The 22,467-nt window shown below is 49.7% G+C and overlaps 1 protein-coding gene across 2 annotated transcripts in view; it reads left to right on the forward strand.

Annotated features, from left to right (window-relative positions):
• The window catches only part of TMEM107 (transmembrane protein 107), a 34,011-nt gene that overhangs the window by 1,273 nt on the left and 10,271 nt on the right, over window positions 1–22,467 (forward strand). Inside the window, exon 1 of one of the 2 annotated variants that reach the window (XM_063930875.1) lies at window positions 17,370–17,505. The exons of the other annotated variant lie outside the window; for it this stretch is intronic. The gene's annotated coding sequence lies outside the window, so the exon portion shown is untranslated. Of the gene's footprint in view, window positions 1–17,369; window positions 17,506–22,467 lie in introns of those variants that run through there. 2 annotated transcript variants of the gene reach the window in all.

A 22,467-nucleotide genomic window follows, 5' to 3' on the forward strand; every position in this document is an offset into this window, starting at 1 on the left:
GGGCTCTATGTGCACACCCACCCCTCCCTACACAGGGATGTATATGTACACCCACCACTCCTCCTACAGGGCTGTATATACACCCACCCATCATCACACACAGGGCTGTATATACACCCACCCCTCCCACACAGGGCTCTGTGTGCACACCCACCCCTCATCACACACAGGGCTGTATAAACACCCACCCCTCATCACACACAGGGCTGTATATACACACACCCCTCCTCCCACAGGGCTTTATATACACCCACCCCTCATCACACACAGGGCTGTATATACAACCACCCCTCCTCCTACAGGGCTGTATATACACCCACCCCTCCTCCTACAGGGCTTTATATACACCCACCCCTCATCACACACAGGGCTGTATATACACACACCCCTCCTCCCACAGGGCTTTATATACACCCACCCCTCATCACACACAGGGCTGTATATACACCCACCCCTCATCACACACAGGGCTGTATATACAACCACCCCTCCTCCTACAGGGCTGTATATACACCCACCCCTCCTCCTACAGGGCTTTATATACACCCACCCCTCATCACACACAGGGCTGTATATACACACACCCCTCATCACACACAGGGCTGTATACAACCACCCCTCCTCCTACATGGCTGTATATACACCCACCCCTCCTCCTACAGGGCTGTATATACACCCACCCCTCATCACACACAGGGCTATATACTGTCTGCACACCCACCCCTCCTCCCACAGGGCTATATATACACCCACCCCTCCCTACACAGGGCTGTATATACACACCCACCTCTCCTCACACAGGGCTGTATATATACACTCACCTCTCCTCACACAGGGCTCTATGTGCATACCCACCTCTCATCACACACAGGGCTGTATACTGTCTGCACACCCACCTCTTCCCACACAGGGCTGTATATACACCCACCCCTCCCCACACAGGGCTGTATATACACACACCCCTCCTCCCACAGGGCTTTATATACACCCACCCCTCATCACACACAGGGCTGTATATACACCCACTCCTCCTCCTACAGGGCTGTATATACACCCACCCCTCCTCCTACAGGGCTTTATATACACCCACCCCTCATCACACACAGGGCTGTATATACACCCACCCCTCATCACACACAGGGCTGTATATACAACCACCCCTCCTCCTACAGGGCTGTATATACACCCACCCCTCCTCCTACAGGGCTGTATATACACCCACCCCTCATCACACACAGGGCTGTATATACACCCACCCCTCATCACACACAGGGCTGTATATACACACACCCCTCCTCCCACAGGGCTTTATATACACCCACCCCTCATCACACGCAGGGCTGTATATACACCCACCCCTCATCACACACAGGGCTGTATATACAACCACCCCTCCTCCTACAGGGCTGTATATACACCCACCCCTCCTCCTACAGGGCTTTATATACACCCACCCCTCATCACACACAGGGCTGTATGTACACCCACCCCTCAACACACACAGGGCTGTATATACAACCACCCCTCCTCCTACATGGCTGTATATACACCCACCCCTCCTCCTACAGGGCTGTATATACACCCACCCCTCATCACACACAGGGCTATATACTGTCTGCACACCCACCCCTCCTCCCACAGGGCTGTATATACACCCACCCCTCCCTACACAGGGCTGTATATACACACCCACCTCTCCTCACACAGGGCTGTATATATACACTCACCTCTCCTCACACAGGGCTCTATGTGCATACCCACCTCTCATCACACACAGGGCTGTATACTGTCTGCACACCCACCTCTCCCCACACAGGGCTGTATATACACCCACCCCTCCTCCCACAGGGCTGTATATGCACACACACACACAACTCCTCACACAGGGCTGTATATGCACACACACCCCTCCCCACACAGGGCTGTATATACACCCACCCCTCCTCCCAGAGGACAGTATATACACCCACCCCTCCCCACACAGGGCTGTATATGCACCCCCACCCCTTCTCCTACCAGAGGGCTTTATATGCACCCACCCCCACCCAGGGCTGTATATGCACACCCACCCCTCCTTCCACAGGGCTGTATATGCACACCCACCCCTCCTCCCAGAGGTCAGTATACGCTGACCCACCCCTACAGGTGTACTAATTAGTAGACACTGGCCCGGCCGGTACAGTCTACAACGGTTTCAATGTAACATTTCGGATTTCTCTTACGTCCTAGAGGATACTGGGGTTCACATTAGTACCATGGGGTATAGACGGGTCCACTAAGAGACTTGGGCACTTTAAGAAATTAATAGTGTGCACTGGCTCCTCCTTCTATGCCCCTCCTACCAGACTCAGTTTAGAAACGGTGCCCTGTGGAGCTGGTCATGCTTAGGGAAGCTCCTGAAGAGTTTTCTACATTTATTTTTTCTGTATGTTATTTTCAGGCAGGACTGGTTGGCACCAGCCTGCCTGTTTTGTGGGACTTAGGGGGAAGGGGGGGGGGGGAACAACCCAACCTCCTACAGGGTTAATGGTCTCGTTCCTCGCTGACAGGACACTGAGCTCCTGAGGGAGCCATTCGCAAGCCCCACCACGGTGAGCGTACACTCCCGCAGCATGCCGCCACCCCTAACAGAGCCAGAAGTGAGAAGACTGGTGAGTAGGAAGCCTGCGTCCCGGTTAGCGGGTCGCCGGCGGTAATGGCGGCACAACGGTAGGAGCAGGCTGCGGCTCCAGGCTTCAGAGACATGCAGGCTGTTATGTGTGTTCCGCTGTGAGGGGCGAGCGAAGCCACAACTAAATACCCACACTGGCACTGCAGCTTACAGGGGTTCTACCCCACTGTAAAGCTAAAATATAACCTCAGCCAGTATAAAAAACCGGGAAGACCATGCGCCATTAAGGGGGCGGGGCTTCACTATGAGCGGATCCAGCTGTTTACCAGCGCCATTTTCTCTATGCAGCTCTCACTGAACAGACTGGCAGAGACGCGCAGCTCCTCCAGAATGACTCCTCAGCGGTACCAGTGGGTCATAGCATGGGGGGGGAGCACTATAAGAATACTAGTACCCTATTAGGGGTATTTAGTCTGCTACCCAGCTAAGCTCAGCTTTATCACGAAGGGCACTGTGTGGCTGGCTCCATCATACTCTATGTCTCCCTAGAAGGGCTCTGTTTGGGTTATCTGAGCTTAACTTTTCTCGTGTGTGTGTGTGTGTGTGTGTGTGTGTGTGTGTGTGTGTGTGTATACTTTCACATTACAGTGGCAGGCAAGGAGTGTGTTTCATGCACTGCAGAGTGTTTTTCTTGCCCAGGGGGATCACTACAATGTACTCAGGATAGTACACATTCTCATGCTAGTGGATCCGAACCAGCATGGTTGGATTCTCTAAAAGGGATGATCTCAAATATTTCTGCTAAATTGTCCTATAATGAGAAAGAGACGCAACAATGATGATGATGTGTCAGACCTAGAGGAGGGGTGAGGTGGACTTAGGGGGGGTGGGGGTGGGGGTGCAGCCCTGTCACAAGGAATACAGGTCCTGATAGAAGCTATTAGGGAGGTCCTGCACATCAAAGATGACACAGTGACAGGAGAGGATGAGGAATCTTATTTTAATGTGAAAAAGAAATCCTCTGCTACTTTCCCTGTATCTCAGGAATTAAGGGCCAGATGTGTGAAAGTGTGCTGTGGTTCCCGCTGACCATGGCGCACCTTAAGGCAGCATTTTGCGCTGCATCCATATGCATGAACGGCGTGTTAACGCCGTATGCCCTGGCCGCCGCGCGCCCCCACCACTTACCGCTTCCCCGCAGTACTGGACGCTTCCCCGCAGTACTCTGCTGTCTCTTTTTGTCTCCTCAAGCCACCGGTCCGGAACGCCTCCCCCGGGCAGGCGATGTAGTCAAAATGTGCAGTGGCTTAGTTTTTTGTTGTTATTTTGAATAAACTTTATTTAACGTGGACATTCTTCTGCTGGTCCACACAGCTCTACCGTGCATGCGCCGGGGGCCTACGGCGGTGCACACAGGAAGAAGGGCGCATGCGCACACATTGCGGCGCCGAGCCGATGTGGAAGGTGCGCTCCCGCAGGACAGGTAGGATAACGCACTCCCACATCGGCAGGGGCCTTAATCATACATTGTGGCGGTGGCTGCGGGCGTATCACCACGATAATGTGGTGATACGCCCCTGGACACATTTAACGTCACCCCCTAAATTCCCTATTTGAAGAAACTTGGGTTAATCCTGACAAGAAGTTTCAGATCCCTAAAAGATTAATTACATGAGAAAACCCACCGACTGTTGATGCATCGGTATCTAGATTGTCACGCAAGATAGTTTTGCCTGTCACGGGGGCAGCCTCCTTAAAAGACATGGCTGACCGCAAGATTGAGACCACTCTCAAATCTCTGTACATAGCTGCGGGAGTAGCCCAGAGACCTACTATAGCTTGTGCTTGGATCACAAGAGCCATTGCAAAATGGTCAGGTATCCTACTTGAGGGATTAGATTCCTTACCCAAGGGGGAGATTGTTTTACTCCCACACTATATACAAGACTCTGCAAGTTTTATGGTAGAGGCCATAAAAGAGATAGGCTTGCTAAATGCACGCACCATGGCCATGGCGGTATCAGCACGCAGAGGCCTTTGGCTACGTCAGTGGACTGCGGATGCGGATTCCAGAAAAGGTGTGGAAAGCCTACCATTCACAGGTGAGGCCCTGTTTGGAGATGAACTGGATACGTGAATATCCAAGGCTATGGCAGGTAAATCTACATACCTTCCTTCAGCAGCTCCCCCCACTAGGAAGACCTACTCGGCTCCGACTCTGCAGTCCTTTCGGACAGCAAAATGTAAAAATAAGACCAGAGGTTCTTCTACAGCCTTCAAAGGTTATAGAGATAAACCCAAGAAACAAGCAACTGCAGGTTCACAGAAACAGCTCTCAGGTTCTGCTTCCTCTAAGTCTTCAGCATGACGGTGGATGGCACTGCCTGGGAGACATCATGTCAGGATCCCTGGGTCAAAGAGCTTATCGCCCAGGGTTACAGACTGGAGTTTCAGGAACTCCCACCTCACAGATTCTTCAAATCAGGCTTACCAGCTTCTCAAGAGGCAAGTATAATTTTACAGGATGCAATTCAAAAACTTGTAGAATCAGGTCATTGTTCCAGTTCCACCTCAGCTGCAGAACAAAGGTTATTATTCCAACCTGTTTGTGGTACCGAAGCCGGACGGTTCGGTAACACCCATTTTAAACCTCAAGTCATTGAATCCGTGTTTACGGGTGTTCAAATTCAAGATGGAGTCTCTGAGAGCGGTGATCTCAGGTCTGGAGGAAGGGGAATTCTTGGTATCTCTGGATATCAAGGATGCGTACCTTCATATTCCAATCTGGCTGCCTCATCAGGCTTATCTAAGGTTTACATTACAGGACTGTCACAACCAGTTCCAGGCCCTGCCATTTGGTCTCTCCACAGCACCAAGGGTGTTCACCAAGGTAATGGCAGAGATGATGTTTCTCCTCCGCAAATAGGGAGTGAACATAATTCCGTACCTGGACGACCTGCCGATCAAGGCACCATCCAGGGAGAGGTTGTTGGACAACATTGCCCTCTCAACTCGACTACTCTGGCATCACGGGTGGATTCTGAACCTACCAAATCTCACCTGGAACCAACAGGGAAGCTTCCGTTCCTAGGGATGATACTGGATACGAGGCACAGTAGGTATTCCTTCCATTGGAAAAGGCATTGGTAATCCGGTCGATGGTGCGTGATGTCTTCAAACCAGCCCGGATATCGGTGCATCTCTGCATTCGGCTTCTGGGGAAGATGGTAGCCGCCTATGAGGCGCTACAGTACGGAAGGTTTCATGCAAGGCCCTTCCAGCTGGATCTGTTGGAAAAATGGTCCGGATCACATCTCCACATGCACCAGAGGATATGTCTGTCACCAAAAGCCATGATTTCTCTCCTATGGTGGCTTCAGACTTCTCACCTGACCGAGGGTCGAAGGTTCGGGATTCAAAATTGGATTCTGTTAACCACAGACGCAAGCCTCAGAGGTTGGGGAGCAGTCACCCAGGGGGAACAGTTCCAAGGAAAATGGTCAAGTCAGGAAACCATTCTTCCAATCAACATTCTGGAACTAAGGGCCATATACAACGCCCTTCTACAGGCATCACATCTTCAAGATCAAGCCATTCAAGTTCAGTCGGACAATGTGACGGCAGTAACGTACATAAACCGACAAGGCGGAACGAAGAGCAGAGCAGCAATGTCAGAGGTGACAAGAATTCTCCTCTTTTCAGAAAGACACGCGGTGGCATTGTCGGCAATCTTCATGCCAGGAGTAGACAACTGGGAAGCGGTCTTCCTCAGCAGACACGACCTCCACCCAGGAGAGTGGGGGCCTCCACCCGGAGGTGTTCAGGTGCTTGACACGTCAGTGGGGAATTCCACAAATCAACATGATGACCTCTCGTCTAAACAAGAAGCTCCGGCGGTATTGTTCCAGGTCGAGGGACCCACAGGCAGTGGCGGTGGACGCTCTGGCGTCCCCATGGGTCTACCAGATTGTGTATGTGTTTCTGCTACTTCCATTGATCCCAAAGATTCTCAAAAGAATAAAAAGGGAAAAGGTTCAAGCAATTCTCATTGCTCCGGACTGGCCAAGAAGGGCATGGTACGCGGATCTACTGGATATGCTCCTGGGTGATCCGTGGCCTCTACCTCTTCGAGAGGATCTCCTGCAACAGAGGCCGTTCGTCTATCAAGAAGTACCATGGCTACGTTTGACGGCATGGAAGTTGAGCATCAAATTCTAGCCCGGAAAGTAATCCCGGATAAGGTTATTCCGACTTTGATCCAAGCCAGAAAAGGGGTAACGTCTAAGCATTACCACCGTATTTGGAAAAAATACGTCTCTTGGTATGAGAACAGGAAATTTCCTGCGGTGGAATTTCAACTGGGACGTTTTCTGCTTTTTCTGCAGTCAGGAGTGGATGTGGGCCTACGCCTGGGCTCCATAAAAGTCCAGATTTCAGCCTTATCCATTTTCTTAATTGGCTTCCCTCCCTGAGGTTCAGACGTTCTTGAAGGGTGTTCTACACATCCAACCGCCTTTCGTGCCTCCCACAGCACCTTGGGATCTCAATGTGGTGTTGCAGTTCCTCCAATCAGAATGTTTTGAGCCCTTACAGGAGGTGAACGTAAAGTTTCATACGTGGAAGACTGTCACACTGTTTGCCCTGGATTCAGCCAGGTGGGTGTCGGAACTGGGGGCCCCTACTTGATTTTTCATGAGGATAGAGCTGAACTCAGAACTTGTCAGCAATTTCTTCCAAAGGTGGTGTCTGCGTTTCATATCAACCAACCTATTGTGGTTACCGACACCTCTTCTACCTCAAAGTCCCTAGATGTTGTGAGGGCTTTGAAGATTTATGTGAAGCGGACAGCTCGTCACAGGAAGTCGGACTCGCTGTTCTCTATGATCCCAATAAAATTGGGTGTCCTGCTTCAAAGCAGTCTATTGTTCGTTGGATCAGGCTTACTATCCAGCATGCTTACTGTACGGCAGGTTTGCCGGTTCCAAGATTTGAACAGGCCCACTCTACCTTGTCAGGTTCTTCCTGGGCGGCTGCCCGGGGTGTCTCGGCTTTACAGCTCTGCCGAGCAGCTATTTGGTCGGGTTCGAACACGTTTGCTAAGTTCTACAAGTTCGATACTGGTGGCCGCTGAGGACCTTCAATTTGGTCAATCAGTTCTGCAGGAACCTCCGCAATCTCCCACCCGGTTTGGGAGCGTTGGTACATCCCCATGGTACTATTGTGGACCCCCTCTAGGACGTAAGAGAAAATAGGATTTTAATTACCTACCGGCAAAATCCTTTTCTCGTAGTCCATAGAGGATAGTGGGCGCCCGCCCAGTGCTTCGTGTTTCCTGCACTGTTACTTGGTTAAGTATTGTTGTTGGTTCAGCTGTTGCTGTTCCTGTTCAAGTTTGGTTAGCATGGCTTTCCTCTTGGTTTGTGTGTGCTGGTTCGAATCTCACCACTGTCCTTTCAATCCTTCTCTCAAGGTATGTCCGTCTCCTCGGGCACAGTTTCTAGACTGAGTCTGGTAGGAGGGGCATGGAGGGAGGAGCCAGCGCACACTATTAATTTCTTAAAGTGCCCAAGGGTCCTAGTGGACCCGTCTATACCCCATGGTACTAATGTGGATCCCAGTATCCTCTACAGACTGCAAGAAAAGGATTTACTGGTAGGTAATTAAAATCCTATTTTTACTCCATCACAAAAGGTTGAAGTGTACGTGTCTTATACTCTTATACTGTTGAATTAATGTATGAAGATCTATATGAAGTGATATATATATATATATATATATAGATCTAAGTTTATATGGAGAGACATATTGGTGTACTGTATGCCATTATAAAAATGAGTTTAAAGAGATATATAGGTATGTGGAGAGATCTCTAGGTGTATAGCCTTATATAAATAAGTTTATAAATATCAATAGGTATATGGACAGATCTATAGGTGTATAGCCTTATACTTTTTATAAATGAGTAGGTAGATCTATAGTTATTTGGAGATATCTATAGATGTGTGGGATTATATAAATTAGTGTATGGAGAGATTAGAGAGATTATAGGTAAATGGAGAGATCTATAGTTGTATGCAGGGGTGGATCTAGGGGAAGGCAAGCAGGGCGTTCACCTGGGGCTCAACAGCCTGAGGGAGCATCAGCAGTCACTCTCTTTCCCTCTCTCTTGTCCGCATCCGCCCTCTCTCTCTTGTCCGCACTCCCCTCTTTCTTGTCCACACCCTTCTTTCTCTCTCTCTCTTCTCCGCACTACTTTCTCTCTCTTGTTCGCACCCCGCTCTCTCTCTCTCTTGTCCGCACTCCTCTCTCTCCTGTCCGCGCCCCCTCTCTCTTGTCTGCACCCCTCTCTCCCTCTCCTTTCCACACCTCCTCCCTCTTGTTTGCACCCCGCTCTCTCTCCTGTCCACACACCCCCTCTCTCTTTCTTGTCCGCACCCTTCTCTCTCTCTCTCGTTCGCACACCTCTCTCTTGTCCGAACCCTCCTCTCTCTTGTCCGCACCCCCCTCTCTCTCTTGTCTGAACACACCCTTTCTCTCTCTTTTGTCCGCACCCTTCTCTCTCTCTTTCTTGTCCGCACCCCCTCTCTCTTGTTCGCACCCCTCTTTCTCTCTCTTGTCCGCACCTTCCTCTCTCTTGTCCACACCCTCCTCTCTCTCTCTCTCTCTCTCTCTCTCTTGTCTTCACCCCTCTCTTGTACTCCCCTCACAGCTACTTTTCATGGCGGCTCTTCTGTGGTGTAACGTGTATAATAATGGGTCTTTGTTGCACACTGTCCCTGTTTTGAAATAGAGGGGCGGGTGCCAAAAGAAACTGTCGTCCCTGAGCTCCGCAAGGTCTAGAGTCGGCCCTGGTTGTATGGTATTATATAAATGAGTGTATGAAGAGATAGGTGTGTGGCATTATATAAAATAGTATATGGAGATATAGATATATAGAGAGATCTATAGGTGTAGAGTATGGAGAGATTATAGGTATATGGAGAAATCCATAGGTGTATGGCATTATATAAATTAGTATATGGAGATAGTGTAGGTATGTGGAGAGATCTATAGGTGTATGGCATTAAATAAATTAGTGTATGGAGATATATATAGGCGTGTGGCATTATATAAAATAGTGTATGGAGATATAGGTATATAGGGAGATCTATAGGTGTAGAGTATGGAGAGAGTTTAGGTATATGGAGAAATACATAGGTGTATGGCATTAAATAAAATTAGTATATGGAGATATTATAGGTATGTGGAGAGATCTATAGGTGTATGGCATTAAATAAATGAGTGTATGAAGAGATATATAGGTGTGTGGCATTGTATTAAATAGTGTATGGCGATATAGGTGTGTATATATAGAGATCTATAGGTGTAGACTATAGAGAGATTGGTATATGGAGTGATCTATAGGTGTATGGCATTATATAAATGAGTGTATTGTGAGGAATCCACCATAGCGCCGTGGCGGATGAGCTCTAATTCCACATGGGTAATGGGCAGCACCACTGCAAGCCGGGGGTGCATCCCTCTCCGGGCAACAGCACCTGCTGCACCGCCCTTCCTACAGCCCTAAGGTACAGGCTGATGTGGAGAATTTGCCCATAGTAACCAATCAGCTTCGAGGAGGCATTTTTCAAGTATACTCTATAAAATAATAGATAGATAACCATCTCTTATAATACCTGTGATAGTATACTGTAGGTATAAGTTATCCCTTATACTTCTAATAGAATACTGTGTGTGTAAAGAACGGTGTGCTACTGCACATACAGTACTCCAATCTTCCTGTTCACCAGGGAGGCTTCATGCCCTATCCCAAGATGGCCACAGAGTTTTCTACAAAGCATCTATATATATCTACTGTATTTGCTGGCGTATAAGACGACTTTTTGGCCCTGCAAAACATGCCACCAAGTGGGGGGGTCGTCTTATACGCCGGGGGTCGTCTTATACGTCGTATACGCCGCAGTGCCTCCCGATGCACTGCGGCCGCGGCGGGTCATCAGCGTGGCTGCGGCGATACAGGGGTGCCAGCCTTTTCGGCGTGACCGGCCCGTTCTGCTCGGGAAGCAGCGTCGCTCCGGCCCGCCCCTTGCGGTCATAATATAGTAATGTCACTTAGTATTAATAGACTGCTGCTAGTGACAGGGAGACAGGGAGGGCAGACAGGGAGCAGGGACCAATCCAATCAGGCTTTGTATACATCCAACAGCCAACCACAGTACTGCACCATTGTACAGTACCATACAGTACAATACAACATAGAAAATGTCCAGCCGTCAAACGCCTATCAACCCTATCATGGCACCAGCAAAAAGAAAGAAATATGATGCAAGTTTTAAACTTCTTTGTTTTTTTACGTTTCATTTGGTGTGTGGAAGGTGTGCGGAAGAGGGGGTAGTCTTATACGGCGAGTATATAACAAACTCTATATTTTGAGTGGAAATGTTGGGGGTCGTCTTATACGCCCAGTCGTCTTATACGCCGGCAAATACGTATGTATACAGAGCCAAAGAAGACATGGAGAGGGAAAGAGAAAGAAAGGGGAGAGGGGGGGGGGGGGGGGGGAGAGAGAGAGGAGAAGGCATAGGAGAGAGAGGCGAGGGAGCATGGAGAAGGGAGAGGCATGGGGAGGGGGGGGAGGCATGGAGAGAGAGAGGCATGGAGAGGGGGGGGAGGCATGGAGAGAGAGAGGCATGGAGAGAGAGGCATGAAGAGAGATAGCAGTAGCACAATGAGGAGAGCTGCCTGGGAGAGCAGTAACCTGGAGGTTTGAGGAGGCCCCGTTGTCCCTCCAGCCAGGCGTCCAGGGATATGCAGTGGCTCTAGTGGGCTCCCTCCAGACCAACAAGACTTAGGTGGCTGTGAGGGGGATGGGCAGGGAGGAGGAGGGGGATAGGCATAGACGTGGCTGATGCAAATCATCAATGGTCGATGATCATCCCTAGTATATAGTGACTTGGTGGGAGACAGAAGTCTCCTACTTAGCTCCAGAGAGAACTGGGATTACTACAATGCCTTCAGCTGCCCTCTGCCACTACCACCTTTCAGTTTACACTCACTGGATCACCAGTGTGCATGTAACAGTGAGTACGGCGTAACTGCTATCTGTCAATAAATCAACACCACTGGTTAAGTAACTGGGCATAGTATGTCACAGTATGTAATTCGCTGGTGTGTGCCTATATAACTGCTATATCAACACCTGCACACACATATTTTCCAACATACTATAGGGGTGCATTATCTCTTATACCTGTGATAGGATACTGTGGGGGTATAATTATTTTCTCTAATAATACCTGTAGTCATGGGCACTTTAAGAGAGGAGGAGGCCCATGTGTTGCCTCCTCCGGTACGGGACCCCTCCTCTCTGCTGGAGCGCTGTAGTGTCTGAGCACTAGAGGGCTCAGACTCTACTGCGCATGCACAGATCTCTGGGAAAATGGAGTGGCGGCCATTTTCCCAGAGATTTCTCTACTGCGCATGCGCAAAACTGGTGCACTTTCATACAGCAGCCAATTAGTAGCAAATCAATCCAGGGCCCTGGTACATGTAGCCGCAGCTAGTTTTTAATTGCAGCATAAAAATAAATAAAACATAAAGCATAGCCTGGTCCCTCTCTCAGAGTGGAAAGACCCGACTTCTCTCTCAGGGTTGGACTGGCCCACCGGTGCACTGGGGAAATCCCTGGCGGGCCCCACTGCCTGAGCGGTTGGTGGAACTGGATCATGGATGAACTTGGATACTTGGTTTGTTTCTAGGGAAACTAAACCAAGATTAGCCCTCCTGATAATCAAAGTGGGGGTCCCCTTCTTTTTATAGGGGCCCTGTTCTTTGCATTGCTCTCTAATGGTTGTCCACTTCTCTTAAGGTTGGGCCCCTACCACTACATTCCCTGGTGAGTCCTTCATGGGCCCAGTCCGACACTCGTTCCTCTCACTAAACAGTAGTTTTAGCCCAGTATTTACCTGCTCCCCAGGTAGTGAGAGACTGAGATTAGCGACTGACATACCTTATATCAGCCTCTCGTAGGTGCTCTGACAATCAAGGTTACCAGTTACATACCTCCGAACATTTAGAAATTCTGGCCTGGGACACCTTGCGTAAGAGGGCAAGGTCTTTTGCCCTTATTTCTTGTTGTGCTGAGGGCTTGCCTATCACTGTAGCCAGTAGCGGATCTTGCTACGGGCACACAGGATTTTTGCCCGTGGCACCGCCTTCCCGAGGGTGCCGCTGCCATCCGGAGGGCGCTGCCGCCGTGGCAAGATCTGCTACTGGTGGTGCCCCCCCCCTCTGTGCCGGTACTGCCGTGCGGTGCGCGATGTTGTGGGAGCAGCACTTAGACACTAGGGGTCATGATTGACCTCTAGTGTCTATACGGTTCTAGGGGAGAGACGTCATGACGTCTCTCCCATAGATCAGAGGAGCAGCGCCAGCGGCCAGAGATGGAGGGCAGTAGCAGTCGGCATCAGGAGCGAGGATGGTAAGTATTAATTTTTGTTATTTTTTTTAAAAGCTGCACAAACGGGGGTAATACTACTGGGGCCACAAACGGGGGCAATACTACTGGGGGCACAAACGGGCAATCCTACTGGGGGCACAAACGGGGGCAATACTACTGGGGCCACAAACGGGGGCAATACTACTGGGGGCACAAATGGGGGCAATCCTACTGGGGGCACAAACGGGGGCAATACTACTGGGGGCACATTGACCACACCCCTCTATGAAGCCACGCCCCTATTTTCGCCCGGGGCGCCACAAGGGCTAGAACCGGCCCTGACTGTAGCCTGCCAGTGGGACAGTGCCTGAATAGCGGGACTGTCCTGTTGAAATCGGAATTGTTGGGGGGATTGCAGTTAGAGAGCTAACTTACCCGGGAGCCACCCCCAGAATCTCCCATTGGCACTACAAGGAACAGCATAGGGATAAATTAGCACACTGTCTGGAAGTGTTTTAGTAATAGCCTTTATCATGAGGCGTACTGTGACAAATTACATGGCCCTATGTGGGCACTGCTATTATGTAGGTTAGGACTGCTGTATCGGAGAAGCCGTGACGTGGCCAGCAGCTAAACATGTGTTTGCAAACATTTGTAACTAATTCTCTGAATCTTATTACCAGATAGGTTCAGGGATGGTTACAGGTAATTTTCAGTGTGCGGAAGGGAATTTAGGGGTGGGGATTTGCACCCCCCCTCCCTCTTTGTCTGTTGTTTGTCTGTGACCCCTCCCCCTTCCAGCACCTGATATACAATTGTCTCCAGGTATGATTGAGCAGCTTCCAAATTGTTTGTCCACGCCTACATTTTCTCTAACGTCCTAAGTGGATGCTGGGGACTCCGTCAGGACCATGGGGTTTAGCGGCTCCGCAGGAGACAGGGCACAATAATAAAAGCTTTAGGATCAGGTGGTGTGCACTGGCTCCTCCCCCCATGACTCTCCTCCAAGCCTCAGTTAGATCTTTGTGCCCGGCCGAGAAGGGTGCAATCTAGGTGGCTCTCCTGAGCTGCTTAGAATAAAAGTTTAAGTTAGGTTTTTTATTTTCAGTGAGTCCTGCTGGCAACAGGCTCACTGCTACGAGGGACTTAGGGGAGGGAAGTAAACTCACCTGCGTGCAGGATGGATTTGCTTCTTAGGCTACTGGACACCATTAGCTCCAGAGGGAGTCGGAACACAGGTCTCACCCTGGGGTTCGTCCCGGAGCCGTGCCGCCGACCCCCCTTGCAGATGCCGAAGTTGAAGAGGTCCAGAGGTCCAGAAACAGGCGGCAGAAGACTTTCAGTCTTCATAAGGTAGCGCACAGCACTGCAGCTGTGCGCCATTGTTGTCAGCACACTTCATACCAGCGGTCACTGAGGGTGCAGGGCGCTGGGGGGGCGCCCTGGGCAGCAATGTATTATACCTTTTTTATGGCTAAAATACATCACATATAGCCCTTGAGGCTATATGGATGTATTTAACCCCTGCCAGATATCACAAACTCCGGGAGAAGAGCCCGCCGTTTTAGGGGGCGGGGCCTATTCTCCTCAGCACACAGCGCAATTTTCCTGCTCAGCTCTGCTGTGAGGAAGGCTCCCAGGCTCTCCCCTGCACTGCACTACAGAAACAGGGTTAAAACAGAGGGGGGGGGCACTTATTTGGCGATATGATTACATATGTGAAAATGCTATAAGGGAAACACTTGTATAAGGGGTTGTCCCTGTATAATTATAGCGTTTTTGGTGTGTGCTGGCAAACTCTCCCTCTGTCTCCCCAAAGGGCTAGTGGGGTCCTGTCCTCTATCAGAGCATTCCCTGTGTGTGTGCTGTGTGTCGGTACGTGTGTGTCGACATGTAGGAGGACGATGTTGGTGAGGAGGCGGAGCAAATTGCCTGTATTGGTGATGTCACTCTCTAGGGAGTCGACACCGGAATGGATGGCTTATTTAGGAATTACGTGATAATGTCAACACGATGCAAGGTCGGTTGACGACATGAGACGGCCGGCAAACAAATTAGTACCTGTCCAGGCGTCTCAGACACCGTCAGGGGCTTGTAAAAACGCCCATTTACCTCAGTTGGTCGACACAGACACAGACACGGACACTGACTTCAGTGTCGACGGTGAAGAAACAAACGTATTTTCCTTTAGGGCCACACGTTACATGTTAAGGGCAATGAAGGAGGTGTTACATATTTCTGATACTACAAGTACCACAAATAAGGGTATTATGTAGGGTGGGAATAATCTACTTGTAGTTTTTCCTGAATCAGATAAATTAAAGTGTGTGATGATACGTGGGTTTCCTCCGATAGAAAATTATTGGAGGTATACCTTTTCCCGCCAGAAGTGAGGGCGAGTTGGGAAACACACCTTAGGGTGGATAAGGCGCTCACACGCTTATAAAAACAAGTGGCGTTACCGTCTCCAGATACGGCCGCCCTCAAAGAGCCAGCTGATAGGAAGCTGAAAAATATCCTAAAAAGTATATACACACATACTGGTGTTATACTACGACCAGCAATCGCCTCAGCCTGGATGTGCAGCGCTGGGGGGGCTTGGTCGGATTTCCTGACTGAAAATATTGATACCCTTGACAGGAACAATATTTTATTGACTATAGAGCATTTTAAGGATGCATTTTCTATATATGCGAGATGCGCAGAGGGATATTTGCATTCTGGCATCAAGAGTAGATGTGATGTCCATATCTGCCAGACGATGTTTATAGACACGACAGTGGTCAGGTGATGCAGATTCCAGACGGCACATGGAAGTATTGCCGTATAAAGGGGCGGTCCATCGGACCTGGTGGCCATGGCAACAGCTGGAAAATCCACTTTTGTTACCCCAAGTCACATCTCAGCAGAAAAGGACACAGGGGTATATGCAATAGCGGGCGAATCGCGGCATTAGATCCGCCTCTGTATGATTCGCCCGCTATCGCCAGCTGCAGCCCTGTCGCCGGGACCCTGGTTTCACTATATTCAATGTGAAACTGATTCGCCCCTCCCGCAGGCGGATTCCGGCCAATCGGCGAGCAGTGGGCGTACTGAATTCGCCTTCCTGCCCAATAGCTAGGAACGGTAAAATCAGAAAAAAAAATGGCGTGGGGTCCCCCCTCCAAAGCATAACCAGCCTCGGGCTCATTGAGCTGGTCCTGGTTCTAAAAATACAGGGAAAAAATTGACAGGGGATCCCCCGTATTTTTAAAACCAGCACCGGGCTCTGCGCCTGATGCTGGTGCCAAAAATACGGGGGACAAAACGAGTAGGGGTCCCCCGTATTTTTAACACCAGCATCGGGCTCCACTAGCTGGACAGATAATGCCACAGCCGGGGGTCACTTTTATGCCGTGCCCTGCGGCCGTGGCATCAAATATCCAACTAGTCACCCCTGGCCGGGGTACCCTGGGGGAGTGGGGACCCCTTCAATCAAGGGGTCCCCCCCCCCCAGCCACCCAAGGGCCAGGGGTGAAGCCCGAGGCTGTCCCCCCCCATCCAATGGGCTGCGGATGGGAGGGCTGATAGCCTTTGTGTAAAAAAAAGATATTGTTTTTTCCATTAGTACTACAAGTCCCAGCAAGCCTCCCCCGCAAGCTGGTACTTGGAGAACCACAAGTACCAGCATGCGGGAGAAAAACGGGCCCGCTGGTACCTGTAGTACTACTGGGAAAAAAATACCCAAATAAAAACAGGACACACACACCTTGATAGTACAACTTTATTTCATACGCCGACACACACATACTTACCTGTGTTGACACGCCGACTGCAACGATCTCCGACGATCCGAGGGTACCTGTCAAAAAAATTATACTCACCTTCCAGCGTCCAGAGGTCCAGAGGTAAATCCACGTACTTTGTTAAAAAAACAAACCGAACACGAGCCATACCGGACTGAAAGGGGTCCAATGTTTTCACATCAGACCCCTTCCCACGAATGCAGGGACATCACGTGACTCCTGTCACTGATGTCCCTTCAGCCAATCAGGAAGCGCTACTGCCGTGGCGCTCATCTGATTGGCTGGACGCCGTCTGTACTCTGACAGCGCCTTGCAAAGCCGCTCCATTACTTTCAATGGTGGGAACTTAGCGGCTAGCGGTGGGGTCACCCGCCGGTCACCGCTGACCGGCGGGTGACCTCACCGCTAGCCGCTAAGTTCCCACCATTGAATATAATGGAGGGAGCTGTGCGACGCGCTGTCACAGCGATCAGCCAATCAGCTGAGCGCAACGAAGTTGCGCTTCCTGATTGGCTTAGAGACCTGTCAGTGATAGCTGTCACTGACAGATCTTAATCGTGGAAAGGTGTCCCATGTGTCAGCATGGGACACCTTTCAGTCCGTTTTTGGTGCGGGTAAATGCGGTTTGTTTTTTTGCCAAGTACGTGGATTTATCTCTGGAGCCTGTTGAGGTGAGTATATTGAACTTTTATTTTCAGGTACCCCGGGATTCTACATGGAGAAGAGGACCGATGTCGGCGTGTGAACATAGGTAAGTATGTGTGTGTCGGTAGTGTGTAATAAAGTTTTACTGTCGACGGTGTGTGTGTCCTGTTTTTATTTGGGTATTTTTTTTCCAGTAGTACTACAGGTACCAGCGGGCCCGTTTTTCTCCCGCATGCTGGTACTTGTGGTTCTCCAAGTACCAGCTTGCGGGGGAGGCTTGCTGGGACTTGTAGTACTAATGGAAAAAACAATATCTTTTTTTTACAACAAAGGCTATCAGCCCCCCCATCCGCAGCCCATTGGATGGGGGGGGACAGCCTCGGGCTTCACCCCTGGCCCTTGGGTGGCTGGGGGGGGGGGACCCCTTGATTGAAGGGGTCCCCACTTCCCCAGGGTACCCCGGCCAGGGGTGACTAGTTGGATATTTGATGCCACGGCCGCAGGGCACGGCATAAAAGTGACCCCCGGCTGTGGCATTATCTGTCCAGCTAGTGGAGCCCGATGCTGGTGTTAAAAATACGGGGGACCCCTACTCGTTTTATCCCCCGTATTTTTGGCACCAGCATCAGGCGCAGAGCCCGGTGCTGGTTTTAAAAATACGGGGGATCCCCTGTCAATTTTTTCCCTGTATTTTTAGAACCAGGACCAGCTCAATGAGCCCGAGGCTGGTTATGCTTTGGAGGGGGGACCCCACGCCATTTTTTTTCCTGATTTTACCGTTCCAGCAATTAAAAAAAAAAAAAAAAAAAAAAATATTTTAAAAAATATATAAATAATATTTGTGCCTCCCCAAAAAAAAAAAAAAAAACCTAATCCCTTCTAATATAAATAGATCTACTATTCCAAAAAAAAAAAACACCAAAAAAACCATGTTTAAATTTTTTTTATTTGTTTTCACCCTCCAAAGTGTGGCGGATGGAAAATCGCGAATTTGCTGTCTAAAAGCACTGCAGGCGAATTTCCAAACTTGAATTGAATATGCTGGAGGCGAATTGCAGCATCTGTACCATTGCAGAAAAGGCGAATTCGGAAAAACGCGAATTGAGAAAAGGCGAATTTTGACGGGCCGTTTTTTTGCGAAAAATGACTGCACTGCTTAGGCGAATTGATTTTTGGAGGCGAAAACGGCCCGGAATTCGCCTTTTTTGCCGATTCGCCCGCTATTGCATATACCCCACAGTCTTTTCAGTCTCAGTCCTTTCGTACCCATAAAGGCAGGCGGGCAAAAGGCCAGTCATATCTGCCCAGGGTTAGAGGAAAGGGAAGAAGACTGCAGCAGGCAGCCCATTCCCGGGAACAGAAGTCCTCCACAGCTTCTGCCAAGTCCGCAGCATGACGCTGGGGCCATACAAGCGGACTCAGGTGCGGTGGGGGGTCATCTTTCAGCACGCAGTGGGCTCACTCGCAAGTGGACTCCTGGATCCTACACGTAGTATCCCAGGTGTACATTGGAAATTCGAGACGTCTTCCCCTCACAAGTTCCTGAAGTCTGCTTTACCAACGTCTCCCTCCGACAGGGAGGCAGTATTGGAAAAAAATTCACAGGCTGTATTCCCAGCAGGTGATAATCAAAGTACCCCTCCTACAACAAGGGAAGGGGTATTATTCCACACTATATTGTGGTACTGAAGCCAAACGGCTCGGTGAGATCTAAAAGATTTGAACAATTACATACAAGGGTTCAAATCAAGATGGAGTCACTCAGAGCAGTGATAGCGAACCAGGACGATATGGTGTCACTGGATATCAGGGACGCTTACCTACATGTCCAAATTTTGCCCTTCTCACCAAGGGTATCTCAGGTTCGTGGTACAGAACTGTCACTATCAGTTCAGACGCTGCCGTTTGGATTGTCCACGGCACCCCGGGTCTTTACCATGGTAATGGCCGAAATGATGATTCTTCCTAAAAGAAATATGGACGCTTTCCTGATAAGGGCAAGGTCCAGAGAACAGTTGGCGGTCGGAGTAGCACTATCTCAAGTAGTTCTACGACAGCACGAGTGGATTCTAAATATTCCAAAATCGCAGCTTTTTCCGACGACACGTCTAATGTTCCTAGGAATGATTCTGGACACAGTCCAGAAAAGGATGTTTTCTCCCGGAGAAGAAGACCAGGGAGTTATCCGAGCTAGTCAGGAACCTCCTAAAACCAGGAAAAGTATCAGTGCATCATTGCACAAGGGTCCTGTGAAAAATGGTGGTTTCTTACAAAGCGATCCCATTCGGTAGATTTCACGCAAAAACCTTTCAGTGGAATCTGCTGGGAAAATGGTCCGGATCGCATCTTCAGATGCATCAGCGGACAACCCTGTCTCCAAGGACAAGGGTGTTTTCTTCTGCGGTGGCTGCAGAGTGCTCATCTATGAAAGGGCCGCAGATTCGACATTCAGGACTGGGTCCTGGTGACCACGGATGCCAGCCTGAGTGGCTGGGGAGCAGTCACACAAGGAAAAAATTTCCAGGGAGTGTGATCAAGTCTGGAGACTTCTCTCCACATAAATATACTGGAGCTAAGGGCAATTTACAAGGCTCTAAGCTTAGCAAGACCTCTGCTTCAAGGTCAGCCGGTATTGATCCAGTGGGACAACATCACGGCAGTCGCCCACGTAAACAGACAGGGCGGCACATGAAGCAGGAGGGAAATGGCAGAAACTGCAAGGATTCTTCGCTGGGCGAAAAATCATGTGATAACACTCTCAGCAGTGTTAATTCCGGGAATGGAAAACTGGGAAGCAAACTTCCTCAGCAGGCATAACCTCCACCCGGGAGAGTGGGGACTTCAGCGGGAAGTCTTCCACATGATTGTAAACCGTTGGGAAAAACCAAAGGTGGACATGATGGCGTCCCGCCTGAACAAAAAACTAGACAAATATTGCGCCAGGTCAAGGGACCCTCAGGCAATAGCGGTGGACGCTCTGGTAACACTGTGGGTGTACCAGTCAGGGTATGTGTTCCCTCCTATGCATCTCATACCAAAAGTACTGAGAATCATAAGAAGGAGATGAGTAAGAACGATACTCGTGGTTCCGGATGGGTCAAGAAGGACTTGGTACCCGGAACTTCAAGAGATGCTCACGGAAGAACCGTGGCCTCTACCTTTAAGAAAGGACCTGCTCCAGCAGGGGCCTTGTCTGTTCCAAGACTTACCGCGGCTGCGTTTGACGGCATGGCAGTTGAACGCCGGATCCTGAAAGGGCATTCCAGATGAAGTCATCCCTACCCTGGTCGAAGCCAGGAAGGATGTAACCGAAAAACATTTTCACCGCATTTGGCGAAAATATGTTGCGTGGTGTGAGGCCAAGAAGGTCCCTACAGAGGAATTCCAACTGGGTCGTTTCCTACATTTCCTGAAAACAGGACTGTCTATGGGCCTAAAATTAGGGTCCATTAAGGTTCAAATTTCGACCCTGTCAAATTTCTTCCAGAAAGAACTGGCTTCAGTGCCTGAAGTTCAGACGTTTGTAAAAGGGGTACTGCATATACAGCCTCCTTTTGTGCCCCCAGTGGCACCTTGGGATCTCAATGTTGTTTTGAGTTTCCTAAAGTCACATTGGTGATCCACTCACCACTGTGGAATTAAAATATTTCACATGGAAGGTGAAGATTCTATTAGCCCTGGCTTCAGCCAGGCGTGTGTCAGAATGGGCGGCTTTATCATATAAAAGCCCTTACTTAATTTTCATTCTGACAGGGCAGAATTGAGGACTCGTCCTCAATTTCTCCTTAAGGTGTTTTCTGTTTTTCACATGAACCAACCTATTGTGGTACCTGCGGCTACTAGGGACTTGGAGGACTCCAAGTTACTTGACGTTGTCAGGGCCCTGAAAATATATGTTTCCAGGACGACTGGAGTCAGAAAATCTGACTCGCTGTTTAGCCTGTATGCACCCAACAAGATGGGTGTTCCTGCTTCTAAGCAGACGATTGCTCGCTGGATTTGTAGTACAATTCAGCTTGCACATTCTGTGGCAGGCTTGCCACAGCCAAAATCAGTAAAAGCCCATTCCACAAGGAAGTGGGCTCATCTTGGGCGGCTGCCCGAGGGGTCTCGGCTTTACAACTTTGCCGAGCTGCTACTTGGTCAGGGGCACACCCTGACTGAGGAGGACCTGGAGTTCTCTCATTCGGTGCTGCAGAGTCATCCGCACTCTCCCGCCCGTTTGGGAGCTTTGGTATAATCCCCATGGTCCTGACGGAGTCCCCAGCATCCACTTAGGACGTTAGAGAAAATAAGAATTTACTTACCGATAATTCTATTTCTCGTAGTCCGTAGTGGATGCAGGGCGCCCATCCCAAGTGCGGATTGTCTGCAATACTTGTACATAGTTATTGTTACAAAAATCGGGTTATTCTTGTTGTGAGCCATCTTTTCAGAGGCTCCTTCGTTGTTATCATACTGTTAACTGGGTTCAGATCACAGGTTGTACGGTGTGATTGGTGTGGCTGGTATGAGTCTTACCCGGGATTCAATATCCTTCCTTATTATGCACGCTCGTCCAGGCACAGTATCCTAACTGAGGCTTGGAGGAGAGTCATGGGGGGAGGAGCCAGTGCACACCACCTGATCCTAAAGCTTTTATTATTGTGCCCTGTCTCCTGCGGAGCCGCTAAACCCCATGGTCCTGACGGAGTCCCCAGCATCCACTACGGACTACGAGAAATAGAATTATCGGTAAGTAAATTCTTATTTTTTCAGACACACCCAGAAAATGGCAGGTTTCCGCCCAGAAACGCCAACTTCCTGTCAAACAGAGGCTGCATTGCGATCGCGATGTGTATGTAATTTCTGTCGCTGTTTTAACTCACGTGTGCGCAATGTGAACGATGTGCATGCGCAGTCGTTCGATAATCATATGAATTGCGATCGGGAAGTTTTGCAATCCAATGAGGTCCCATATCCAGGTATGCCCCCAAGGAAGTACATGC

The sequence above is a fragment of the Pseudophryne corroboree genome, chromosome 6 (genome assembly GCF_028390025.1).
Source record: "Pseudophryne corroboree isolate aPseCor3 chromosome 6, aPseCor3.hap2, whole genome shotgun sequence".
Classification (NCBI taxonomy): Eukaryota; Metazoa; Chordata; class Amphibia; order Anura; family Myobatrachidae; genus Pseudophryne; species Pseudophryne corroboree.